Source organism: Sus scrofa, chromosome 13, assembly GCF_054392235.1.
Source record: "Sus scrofa isolate SSC_HxYL_T2T_F1_AM1 chromosome 13, Sscrofa_HxYL_maternal_Yorkshire_Landrace_v2.0, whole genome shotgun sequence".
Lineage (NCBI taxonomy): Eukaryota > Metazoa > Chordata > Mammalia > Artiodactyla > Suidae > Sus > Sus scrofa.
The window spans coordinates 191,963,867-191,977,862 of NC_139395.1; the positions used below are offsets into that span (position 1 = coordinate 191,963,867).

Below are 13,996 nucleotides of genomic sequence, written 5' to 3' on the forward strand. Positions count from 1 at the left end.
GTTTTGATGGGTGGCTTTTGCAGAGCTATCACCTTACTGAAATACTTCAATACTTCAACCTTTGTCAGCATGTAAAGATATTACCTTTCTTTGTGAGTTAAGGAAGACAAGGAAGCAGAAATGTTTATATGGTCAATTTCATGATTTCCTAGAGAGAAATTAAGAAGGTTTAGGAGGGAGATGACTGATCTCAAGATTTCAAGAATTAAGACCAGGCCCAGGGAAAGGTTTATTCGGCATTAGAATGTGCTTATTTGGAGGAAGTTGGTAGGAAGCATGTATCCTAAGAATGTAATGTAATTATGTTAGCTTGATTGTATTAAATACCTTAAAATACTGTATGCCTGGAATTCAATGTTGTTTCGAAGGCTAATAAAACAAATTTATTTCCTTAAACATGGGATTGTTTGAAGAAGAAGACTTCTATTAGGACTATATTAAAGAATGGGTTTGGTGCAAATTATGTATTACATTTATATGAATAAATGGCTTCAGTGAAACATAACATTCAACTAATCTGATTAGTAGATTTTTTGAATGGAAAATTATAATAGTTTTTGCTGCAGCAACAAGCAACTCCAAAATCGTAGTGGCTTAGAGCAACAAATATTTGTCACTCAAGCTTCATGAAAACCATGGATCAGCCACAACACTGCTGTGCTCAGCTGGCTTCCACTAGCCTAGGCAGGTCTTGGCTGGGCTTAGATCCATGTGGCTTTTATTCCAGAACTCAGGATAAAAGAATATCCATTATCTGAGTCATGCTCTTTCTTACAGCAGAGGGCAGAAGTTCAAGGGTACAAAGCTAAATCACAAAAGTACACTTAAAGTTTTTGCCTGAAAATGGTGTAAGTCCCATCCATCCACTCCTGTTCCATTGGCTAAAGTCACAAGACCAGGCCCATAGCCAGTAAGGTGGCCAAGCATAGTCCAACCATATAAAAATACGGTATAATCAGGGATAAAACAAATGATTGTGAACAAATAACACCATTTACCACAATGAACCAAAACTTTGAAGTGGTGAAAATTCAGCTTGAGAAATAAAACAACAGAAGGAGAATTTGAGGGCAATAACAAAAGTGGGACAGCTATTTGAGAAGTATTTTGTAAATTCTGAGAAATACTTTTTCTCTCTAGACTGTGCTGGATTGATTGAGAAACTCTCAATTTAGGGCTTACCTTACTTGATACCTTTTGCCCTGCAACTACTGGAACTTGTGGTACAGAATAACTTGGGGGATAACAATTATCATCTGCTCATCACTTATTAAGAGACAGGCTTTGAGCTAAAATTCATGAACCTCATGAATCCATCCATGTATTCTCTTTCTATGTGGACCTCAGGTTGAAAAAATCATATTTGATAGAGCTCACCTAATTCCTAAGCCCTGGAATTAACTTTCACTGGATAGCATATCAGTCTTTTCTTTTGACTAGATCGAATATCTCTTGCTAGTTGATATTTCTCAGTACTTAACTATACTAACTCTGCTATTACCAGTAGATTGTACCAGTGCCAGATGGTGGCTTATTTTCATTCTTAATTATCTTTTTTTTTTTTTTAATATTTTTTTAGTAGTTGCTACCCAACAGATATTTGTTGTTTTGGTTGTTAAATTGTTTCTTATCAGTTCAAGTGCTACCTTAGAGGGATCACTTTCCTCCCCTAGGTTTCAGTTTCTTCAACTGTGAAATGGAGGTGATCTGTTTTGTTTGTCCATTCATTCATTTATTCATTAATTTCAATCTTTGCTCCTTCTCTTTCTCTCAGTGGTCAGATAAACTGGGGTCTTCTCCAGCATTAGAGCTTTAATATCTTCTACCTGATATAATTTTCATTTGATTTGGGATCTTAAATAAAAATTTAAAATCCATGGTGGTATTCTCTGAAAAGAATTAGTGATAATGGGGCCCTCCAGGGAGAATGCTATTTTGAATTATTCAGTGGCTTTCTAATTCCTGAAGAGTAAAGTTAGACTCTTGAATGTGCTATGTAAGTGTCCTCATGATCTGGTCCCTGCCTCTTAATTACCTTTTAAATTTGGTGTATCCACTTCTGGGTTATAAGTGACTAAATTTACCTAGTTTACTGCTGCCTCCAGTACCAAGCAGAATTCTCAAAGTGTTGCCTAATAAGTGCTGGCTGGCTGGGCCTTGTTGTGTATCCTAAACACATATATATGTGGGATGATAAAGAGTTTTTAGAGGCTGGGTATCAAATATCCAAAATCAATAGATGAAAAGCACTAGATTTAGAACAATGGATGTATCTTCTCCATAGAAAGTGAGATTAAGGATGAATCTTGAGAAATTCTGATTAGAGAATTGATAGAAACTTGGGTTTACTAAAATTGAGGTGTCCATGGAAGGACCCTGGCTAATATTGAATTTTTCATTTCCCTCACTGAAGGCAGAATGAAAAGAAAAAGGTAGGCAGAGCATAGCTTTGCAGTGATCTCCAGTATACATCCTGCCACACAGATGAACAGAAGAGGCCAAGTGGGATCAGAGGACTGTCTCTTCCTTTCCACAGTTCCTCATTTCCCCTCAACACAGTGCATGACATGCTTTCTGAGAAAACCAGGCACACACATTCTGTCTCCTGCTGTTCACTTGAATTTCTTTGTAAATCATTTACTACTTCCTGATATATATATATACACATATATGCACACACATGTGGTATGAATTCATATATATGTATATATGATGTGTATACACGTGTTATATAATATGTATTTATGCGCATGCATATTTATATATGCAGATGTATTCATGCAAATTAATGATTAACTTATTATCTTTCTTATGAGTATACAAACTCCATGATAGTAAGACTCTTGTTTATATTTACATTGCAAAGTAAAAGAATATTAGCAGTTATTGGCTAAATAGGTGGAGAAAATCTTTAAAATTTATCTTTAACTTGGTTTTTCCTTCTTAGTTTGTCTTGTAATGTGTATAAGAAAAAAATGTATTATTTCCTGATTACTTCAACAAATGTGTAACATGACCTTCATGTATCACTCACAGTGGAGAGACCTATGATTCTAGCAGGATGGTCCAATTGCAGTTTATGCAAAAGTTGACAACTAATGCTACCTCTGAGAAAATCTATTGGTAGACGAAGTGCTATTTGAAAGCTCAGGACTTTATACTGTAAAGTGGAGTTCCCATTGCTGCTCGGTGGTAATGAACCTGACTGGTATCCGTGAGGATGCAGGTTCCATCCCTGGCATTGCTCAGCAGCTTAAGGATCTGGCATTGCCATGAGTTGTGGTGTAGGTTATAGATGTGGCTCAGGTCCCATGTTGCTGTGGCTGTTGCGTAGGCCGGCAGATGCCATTCTGATTCAACCCCTAGCCTGGGAATTTCCACATGCTGCACCTGCAGCTCTAAAAAGCAAAAATAAATAAATAAAAATGCACTGTAAAGGCACTTGAGCTAGAGACAAAAGGGCTTTTATGGTTATTCCTGGGTTTTTTGAAATGATAGACTGTCCTCTGTTTCTTATAATAAGGCACATATTTGATGATCTTTCTAGAAGCAAATTTATTTTATTTCTCTAGTCATGGAATATAGTATGCCTCTAACAGAAATGCCTTTATATAGCTCTTTTATCCAGGGAATGAGTAGTAGTTACAAAAATAATTAAACAGAAGTTTAGACCTCTAAAGCTAATGCAAGAGATGAGCTAGTACAATTTTGGTTAAGGAAATACCACCAAGTAAATGAGATATACTCATTATCAAGTCCTTTAATACAAGTGGGAAATCACAGGAAAATAGGGCAAGAGGACAATTGTGCATTTACCTGTGAACACTAAGTATTTATAGAAAAGTAAATAAACAATTGTGAATGGAATGAGGACAACTAAGGTGTAAAATAGGCTAATGCAGATTTTGTTGAGTTAAAAAAAAAGCAAGACTCCAAAGTTTTCAAATTGTTAGTGCTGTACACACATTCTTTTGAGAATTAGATTGACAACTTAAAATATGAAATATTTTGCTTTCTATCTCTTCATCATCTAGGCATCATGGAGAGTGGAAATGATAAAAATTTGAAAGCAAACATTATTTCAAATCAAGCATATACTTCAATTAATTAATTTACTGACCAAACATTTTTAGACAGACATGTTTGTGTATGTGTGTAGTTAAGGTATAACTGAAGGTGAATGTCTTTCATAAGTTCATAGGAAAAGTTTGTATAGATTTGAGGGCTTTCTATGGCTGATTGTGCAGGAGCTACAGATCATTACAGGGATTCATAAACATTTTCTGAGAATCACACATCAGAGAAGAAATTAGGTTAGATATTTCTTGTGTAAAGAGTATCAAACCTATTTTTCATAATATATTCAGTTCAGTACTATTTTGGAGTAGTTAATTTTCTGCATGTGAAGAGTGTCTGTATCTCTATAAAAGTTGTCTAGTCTTCTACTCAGGATATAATTTTAAAAGGATATTTGGAAAACAGAATGGTGGTATATTCTAAAATAATAAAATGGAAACTTTAAGGATCAGAGCAAATCAGTTTCAAAAGTTAACTAATAAAAGGTACAAGAACAGCTTTATGAATTTAGGTAATAGAATTTGTAAAGTAAGATACCGAATTTTCATCAGATGGTAGGGGGAAAAATAGGACCTAAATGAGTCATCACTTGATCATGTGTACATGTGGCAAGATCTGAGTATGACAGTTCAAGACCACCTGCTTTGTAGCAGAGAGTTGGCAGTGTGTGTGAATAGTAGAAAATTATCCATATAAAAGTTAGTTAAAGAACAAAAACAAAATAAAACAAAACACTTTTTCCTAGAAATGAAGAAAGAGTGGTTGATGGTTCTGCTTATCTCAATCTGGTTGATCACGGAAAATTAGAATGAACGATATTTTCAACAAGGTTAAAATCCTGGCAGCCTTTTTGGAGGAGAGAATATTTCATTTTTTGAAAAGCTAAAAATCTTAAACAAATGATTCTAGTCTCTGAATTTTTTAAAAGTAAAAATTCTGTATGTTTCACATGGCTTTATATATGACTACTTTGGCCAATAGGTGTATGTGAGTAATGTGTGCTTTTTATGACTTTTTTTTTGGTGTGTGCATAGTATAAAGGTGTGAAATTTTCAAAATTTCAAAATCTCCCAGCAAAAGCCTCAGCTTCTTTCCCTGCCCAAACAGCCTTTGTTAGCCTCCACTCACTCCTCTACTTTCACTGATCCGTGAGCCAATACAGAGTCACAGCTATTGCTTTTTACAACATATGTCTGTGAAGGTCTCTCACTGCACATGTCAAGACAGCGCTCTTGAGCATATGTGAGTTATTTATCATCAAACAGATTTCATAGTAACAGGTGCATCCACGGGACCCAAATGTATAAAAAAGACTAATTTCCTTTCTCCTCCTAAAAGACAGTGACTAAAAGTGATAAGATAATGGCTGGAATCCTAGGCAACTGAAAGCTTCCAGCAGATGTAGCTCTTGAAGCTTTTACTAAACATTGGAAGAGCATTATGCAATCATCGCAGGCAAACAGAGAAGATGACTGAAATATATTAATAAACTCATGCTCCTCTCTTAGAACAATGGAATGTTTAGACATGAAAGCCCCCTTAGAGGTCCTCTCATCCAACCCCCTCATATACTGCTGCCAAAAATAGGATGGATGGTTTGCCTAAACTCAGGAGTTGTTCCTGCAGAAACCAGGTGTTATGACAACTAGCCCAGGGTTCTCTGATCCCAATACCATTCCACCTTTCTGATAAAAACAGCAGACATCTCTCTTAAAAAAAAAAAAAATCTCTTTACTGGGTAATTCCTCGAATATCGCTTCCTCCAACCTCTATTCATATTTATTACTCTCCTTTTACTTACTCTGAATTTGTGAAATGTTCTTTGTGCTTGTATGAAAAAAATGTTAAGCACACTACAAGAAATGATTTGAAAAGAACATTATCAGGCAGAAATTCTATGCTGTGCATGTCACACCTGCAGTGTAATAGTATTTCCTCCTGGCAGCATCCATATGATCACTTGACACAGAATTAAAAATCAGCAGCTCCAAAAGAAGGGCTGTGCAGCTCCCACCAGGTCTTCGTCACTGGTGGCTGAGCTCAAGAACACTTACAGTGAGTGCAAAAATCAGCCCTGAACCTGGCCACTCTGCTGTGTTGTGTCACTTGCTCAGACCGTGCATGACAAATCCTCAAATGCGTTTGGTGACATTTAGAGAGCACCGTGGACTCTGCCAATATGCCAAGCAATCAGAGTGTGCATGACAAATTATGAAACACATACTGTGAAAATTATGGACCCTGTCACAGTGCCAATCTGCTGCTGAAAACCTACTGCTGCTAGAAGTAATGTTGGCACAAATTTGTTGCTAAATTCAGTCGTATTTCTAATTCAGTAATGGATTGATCTTAATAGTGAGTTGCTGTACCTGTTTAGGTTTCAAACAAGTGCTGTGGGGGCTAATGACCTCACCTGCTATTATAGGTAATGGAAGGAGTTGAGTAGTAGTTTTCCACCACTCATCTCTGTTGATGGCTCTCGTATACCTTTCTGTATCACACAGGGTTTATCGACGGGCCCCTAAAACTTGGTCTCCTCAAAGATTTTTTGGTTGTGGATGAATGTAAGGTAAGAGTTATTTCCACTTGAACTGAAAACGTGGTAGGTATTTACATCTCAATTGCATCTTAACACAAATAAAATCCTCACCCCTAAGATAGGAAGAGCTAATAGCAGCAGGCGATGGGGAATAGAAGTAGCGGCAGTTCTAAGGAGTTGTTAGAGAAGTGAACAGTAGAACCCGGACCAAGTTAATGTTAATACTCAGCAAACCATTGCATGAGATCATTAAATAAAAGGCACTGAAAGAACTACTTCACAAACTCACAAATATAAAATATCAGGAAAAACAAAATTCTAGCAATCCAATGAGAGAACAAGAATATAGGAGCTAGATATTCATAGAAATACATTCAAGGATACAGTTGCACAGCCTGATAGAAATCACAGTCAAATAATTTTGTCTCCAGGGTGTGCACCTTCTAGAGATCATCTTAGCTGATTTATATGGAAACAATGTGTGCTAATGTGAATTATAACTAGTTTGATACTGGGTTTATGTTTACAAAGCTGAGAGCTGTACATTTTCCTCTATACATTTAGTTTCAACTTTATAATTGCAGCTTTAATTTTATTGCCTTTTGATTGGATTAGTCACTTTTTATTTATAGGAACATGGAATTTTGGACACTGAAATCATGATGGCTTCTTTTCTAGATGTCATATTTTTGCAGAGTTATCTTTAGTAAAACAGGCCCCAAACCATATTGAGCATTAGATAACATGTATTCTTATCACATTAAAATAATAATCATGATATGTATGCTTATCACACTAAAAAAAAAAAGTGAATAATGATTTCCAAAGCAAGCCTGTTTATATCAGATTTGTTACAGTATATATGTGCCACTTGTCTGGTTTTTAATTTTCATGGATCTAGATCATCAGCTGTTTGAGCTGTTGTGTTGGCCTATGGGACCTATAATTTAGAATTATATTAATTCTGTGTGGATTATTTAAAAATAATTATAGTCAAAACTTTGCATTTTTCTCCATTGAATTAAGTTTTATGTGGGGCTTTTTACATAGAAATCATCAGCCCCTCAAAAACATATTAACATTTTTAGCTGATTTTAGTACAAAAAAAAAGTGGAAGTCCTGATATAAAAGAGATTTGGCAAAATTAATTTCTCCTGGATCTGGGGCTACCACCATATGGATATGGCTCTTGTGAAGAATAGGAAAGAAAACAACAAAAAAAGAGAGATGGAAGGAGAAGTCTTTCCAGGACTGTCTCTGCATGGTGCATGCTGAGGCTCTGATTTTTAGCTTCTGTCAATACCAGACATTTTAAAAAGGAAGCCAAGATAATGCCCTCTGACTCAGTGTTACTTTCTTTCGATGAAAAGAGGAGTTGACAAGGCAACTAACAGCTAGGCTCTTTTAGACTTCAAGAAGTCTGTCTGAACTGTCAGTTAGCAATTCTTCTTTCAAATGGTATAGATGATGTTTCCCCAAAATTGAAGAAAGCTGAAGCAAGGATCTAGAAATAAGCATAAATCTTACACCTAGGAAATAGTGGTGGAAATAATGAAATGATTGTGTTTTATGATCTGAACACAAATTTTCCCAAATATGAGAGGTTTTTTTTTTTTTTTTTTTGGAGAGGGTTGCCAAAACAGAGTGCAGTGGGCTGACTGGTGCCAAATAAAAAAATGGCAGACCTCCTTCCATCTATGTCTCTGATTATAAAACAGCAGGAGAGATCATTAGAGTAGCATACATGTTCTGCTTTGGGGCATATGTCAGGTTCAATACTGAGAGCAGATTTAAGCTTTGCCAAAGATGCCAAGTATTTCTTCCTGTGACTTCTCCAACAGTGAGGTGCTGGGCTTGTGCTGCTGGCAGTTTTGCAGAAAACTGTGGTGGTGAGTGACACAGATGGTGTGGAGAGTCTGACATTGCATATTGTTTACCAATCAGAAAATGACTCAGTTATTTTATGCACACGATTATAAAGGACCACCTGTACTAGTGTGTGCCGCCTGCTTGTGGGCAACAGCAGGAAAAGAGCAAGTGTCCATGTAAAAGATAAACTCTTATACTCTTTTATATTTCTGTAGTTTTGATACCACCTTTATTCATGTGCAATTTGTGAGAATTCAGTAACATTTCTCCTTTCATTGGGACTATGTCTAATGCCAATTATAGAGATGGAATTCAGTGTCAGGCTACACTTCCTAAATCACATTTTCTAGATACAACTCCTGAAATATCAAAATGTTACATTGTAAAGTGATTTTCTTGTCAAACTTCTAAAGCCTGGCATTCTAAGGAAGTTCAAGTGTATTATTCAGACATTTCTTGGGTATATTTCTTGTATTTGAGAAACACCTTGATTATTTAGAGACTTGATGATGTTAAATGTTATCCTCTTGTTATTAAAAGTAAAGAAACTAACATATCTTCAGCACTTGTGGTACTTTGTAGATACTGACTTATGTAGTCATCTCAGTGACTGTCTAAAGTAGATAGCAGTATTCCTCTGTACAGATCAAGAATTTGAGACTCAAAATTTAAATAAATTTCCAGTTTTACACAGCTAGTGTATAGTAGAGGATGGTTGCAATCCATTGTGATTTTAAATTTTGCTTTATTTTCACAAAGGTAGGTTACTTGCATTCTCACAGGAGGACTATCATATTCTGCCTTCATTAGGCTGCTGGATTTTTTTTTTTCTAAAATGAAAATATATTTATGTGTTTGCTGTTTTTGTCCACTGTAAATAGTAAATTATAGAGAAATATATATAAGTGGAAATTCTGTTGTTATGCTACTCACTCTTCCTGTCCCAGCCCTCTCCCTGCTGCCAGGAAAAAGCTACAGTTAGATCAGAAAAAATATATATATTATACATATATGTAATATATATTCCAGCTTTATCTACAAATGTATATACATACATAGTCATAAATGAGATTGTGAAATGCATGGTGTTTCATAAGATATTCACTAAATTGTATATTGTGGGTTTATAGCTCTAGATCTAACTCATCCTTTTTTGTAGCAATCTGTAGTTTTCCGTATTATGGATAGAAGGCTATAGAATTTTATGTAACCAAATATGTATGTTTTATTGATGAACATTTGGATTGTTTTATGTATGTTTTATTGATGAACATTTGGATTGTTTATATTTTATTACTATTTTATTCAAAGTTCAGTGAGCATCCCCTATTTTTCCATTAGTTTCTAAAAATTCCTAAAGTGAAAATAATTTGTCAATGGGGATAATTAAAATTTTTGATGTAAAAGTTAAGATTGTCTTTATAAATATATCTTTTACAATTTCACTAATATCTGGGCATGATTAGCTTTTAAATCTTTGACAATTAGATAGGTAAAAGAGGTTCTTTCACTGTTTTCTTTTTCTTTTTCTTTTTTGGCCACATGCATAGCACATGGAAGCTCCTGGGCCAGGAATTGAATCAAGCCACAGCTGCAACCTATGCCACAGCTGCGGCAATACCAGATTCTTAACCCACAGTACCACATTGAGAATGCCTCACTGTTTTCTAAATATACATTCTTAGTAATAAAAAAGTAGAGCAGCTTTTTCATATTTTTATGGGCCATTTCTGTCCATTTTGTTGGGTTGTCTTTTTTATGTTCTTTGGCCATTTGAAATTTAGCTACTTTTTTTATTTTTAAGAACATTTTTATAATAATACTTTTACTACCTTGTATATTATTTTATATGTAATATATAACCACAATATTATGAATATATTCCTAATGTGTCATGCATTTTCTCTACTAGTTTAGAAATTTTTTTGAATAAAAAATCATATTTTACAATTTTGAAATGTATAAAGTAGAAGACAAACTCCAAAAATATCAGCAGAAATCTTTTTAGCTGTATGTACTCCCATTCACATTTCCTACTTATAGCTGTTATTAATGAGTTCTTTTTTTTTTAAGTTTTATTGTAGTATAGTTGATTTACAATGGTATGATAATTTCTGCTGTACAACAAAGTGATTCCATTATTTATGTACACATATTCATTCTCTTTCAGATTCTTTTCCCTCACAGGTTATCACAGAATTTTGGGTAGAGTTCTTCCTGCAATAGTAGGTCCCCTTTGGCCAGTCATTCCATATACCAGAGTGTGCATATGCCAATCTGAGGCCCCCAGTACCCCTCACCAACAGCCTGTCCCCTTTGGTAACCATTAGTTTTTTTCCAAAGTCTATGACTCTGTTTCTGTTCTGCAAATAAATTAATTTGTATCCTTTTTTTAAGATTCCAGTTATGTGATATCACATGATGTTTGTCTTTCACTGTCTGAATAACTTCACTTAGTGTGATAATTTCTAGGTCCATCCATGTTGCTGCAAATGGCATTATTTCATTCTTTCTATGGCTGAGTAATATTCCATTAAAGATTTCTTATGTATTTTTTTGTGGATGAAAGAGGAGTATTTTTTATTTAAAAATTATTTGTCAATATTTTATATATATCAAGATATAAATAATAATAAATGCATAAACCCAGACCACCATTAGCTTGGCAAATAAAACACAGCTATTATATACTCTGCTCTAACCTCCCCAGAGCTAACCATTAACATGAATGTTTCTATACATGCTACATGTATATGTGTCCTTAAGGAATGAATCCTTTCCTTTCACATATTTTTAAACTTGATATGCATTTATTGCAAAACATTTTTTAAATTGTATTTAAAAAATTTGAAACAATTTAAAAATGTTGGGAAGTTGCAAAAAATAGTGCAGATACCACTTGCAGTGCAAATATTCACCAGATTTCACAGTTACCATTTTACTATAAATGCTGAATCATTCTCTCTGTATACACACATGCACATCGTATGTTATGTATGTGTGTATGTATATGTACACATTATATATGTATATACACACACACATATGTGAAATAGTGTACATATGTACCATTTTAATTTTCTCCTGAAATATTTCAGATAAGTTGTAGACAGGATACCGTGTTACCTTACTGCATTGAATGCTTCCAAAGACCAAGGCTATTTATTCTTTTATGTAAACACAGGACAAGTACCAAAATTGGCATGGGTATAATATGATTATCTGACCTCAGACCTTATAGAAATTCAGCAATTATTCCACAAATTTGTAGCAAAAGCAAAGCAGTTTTTTTTTTCTTTCGGTTTGGTCCAGAATCCAATCCAGGACATGTGTTGCATTTAATTGTCACCAGTGGCATTTAGTGTCTTCATCTGGAACCATTCCTGTCTTTTCTCTTTTGTTCTTAAGTTTGACATGATAATTTGTAGGTGCTCTCTTTGTTCTGGTTTGTTTGTTATATTTTATGTATTATTTTAAACACTTATTGTGGTGTATTTATATACAGTAAACTGCATTTTAAGGTTTTAAAATATGATAAGGCATAACCATAATGGAGGCGGTCAACCTGTCAGTCATTCCCCAAAGTATACTAATTTTTAGACTACTTACATTTAATGTAATTTTTAAAAATATGGTTAGCTTTTAGTTTATTACCTTACTGTTTATTTTCTGTTTGTTCAGTTTCTTTTTTGTTATTGTTTTCCTCCTTTTCTGACTTCTCTTGGATTGTATGTTTTTTATTAGTCCCATTTATCTCTTTGTCAATTTATTAGCTGTAATTCTTCATTTTGTTATTTCAGTGGTTGTTATTTGGTTTATAATATATATATTTAACTTCTCATAGTTTCCTTTCATCTGATATATACCACATATATGTAAAGTGTTACCTATGGTAAAAGAACATTTTTAACAGTGTACTTCTATTTCTGCCCTCCCAATTGCTTCCCGTTGTAAGAAATTTCAGTTCTGTATGTTGTAATATCCACATTACTTACATTTTTATAGTGAATTATTATTTAATGTATTTAAATAATGAAAAAATCATACATATTATCCACATAATTATTATTTGCAGGGTTTTTTAAAATTAAAGTATAATTGATTTACAATACTGTGCCAATTTCTGCTGTACAACAAAATGACCCAGTCTCATTCCCTTTCTTATATTATCTTCCGTCATGGTTTATCCCAAGAGATTGGATATAGTTCCTTGTTCTGTATAGTAGGATCTCATTGCTTATCCATTCTCAATGCAATAGTTTTCATTGACTAACCCCAAACTCCAGACCATACCACTCGTCCCACCCTTTGAAAACCACAAGTTTGTTTTCTGTGTCTGTGAGTCTGTTTCTATTTTGTAGATGGGTCATCTGTAGCATATTTTAGATTCCACATGTAAATGATAACATATGGTATTTTTCTTTTTCTGACTTACTTCACTTAGTATGATAACCTCTAGCTGTATCCATGTTGCTGCCAATGGCATTATTTCATTCTTTTTTAATGGCCGAGTAGTAGTCCATTGTATATAGTACTACATCTTAGTCCATTCATATGTGGATAGACAGTTAAGTTGTTTCCATGTCTTGGCTATTGTGAATAGTGCTTCAATGAACATAGAGGTGCATGTATCTTTTTGAATTAGAATTTTGTCTGGATATATGTCCAGGAGTGGGATTGTTGGGTCCTATGGTAGTTCTATATTTAATTTTCTGAGGAACCTCCATACTGTTTTCCATAGTGGTTTTACCAGTTTACATTCCCACCAAGATGTAGTAGGGTTCTGTAATTTTTGTTTGTTTGTTTTATAGATTTATATTTCCAAAGGGGTCACTTTCCTTCTGTCAGAAAGATTTCCTTTAACATTTCTTAGAGTAATCATCTGCTGGCAATGAATTGTTTCAGCCTCTGTGCATCTAAAATTATCTTTGTTCTTGAAAAATACTTATTTCAAAGTATAAAATTCTAGGTTGATAGTATTTTTTTAAAGTACTTTAAAATTGTTGCCTATCTTCTTGCTTACATCATCTTCCATGAGAAATTTACTGTATCCTTTTTTCCTATCTGTATTGTATCTTTTTGTCTTTTCACTTATATGATTATCTCTTTGTTTGCAGTTTTGAGCAATTTAATTATGTTGTGCCTTATTGTATTGGATAATTTTCATCAAATTTGGAAAAATCTTGCTCATTATTTCTTCAAATAATCTACCTATTTTCCTCTCTCCTTTCTATCATTAGTTACAATTACATTTTTATTCGGATGCTTGAAGTTGTCTCATCGGAGATTGATGTACTTTTTAAAAACTTTCTGTATTTAATTTTCTTATTATTATGTATTCAAGTTCATTACTCTTATTAACTTGTCTGTATTGTTATTATTTCTATTCAGTATATTTTTTACATCAGAATTTGTAGTTTTCATCTCCAGGAAGTTAATATGTGCTGCTTATACCTTTCATGTCCCTATCTAACTTAGCATATATGAAATATGATTATAATTCCTTCTAGT

At 34.0% G+C, this 13,996-nt stretch overlaps 1 long non-coding RNA gene across 2 annotated transcripts in view; it reads left to right on the plus strand.

Annotated features, from left to right (window-relative positions):
• Window positions 1-13,996, plus strand: part of LOC102160577 (uncharacterized) — a 218,314-nt gene that overhangs the window by 58,001 nt on the left and 146,317 nt on the right. Inside the window, exons 2-3 of one of the 2 annotated variants that reach the window (XR_014824980.1) lie at window positions 6,582-6,646; window positions 8,458-11,034. The exons of the other annotated variant lie outside the window; for it this stretch is intronic. This is a non-coding gene — a long non-coding RNA (uncharacterized LOC102160577). Of the gene's footprint in view, window positions 1-6,581; window positions 6,647-8,457; window positions 11,035-13,996 lie in introns of those variants that run through there. 2 annotated transcript variants of the gene reach the window in all.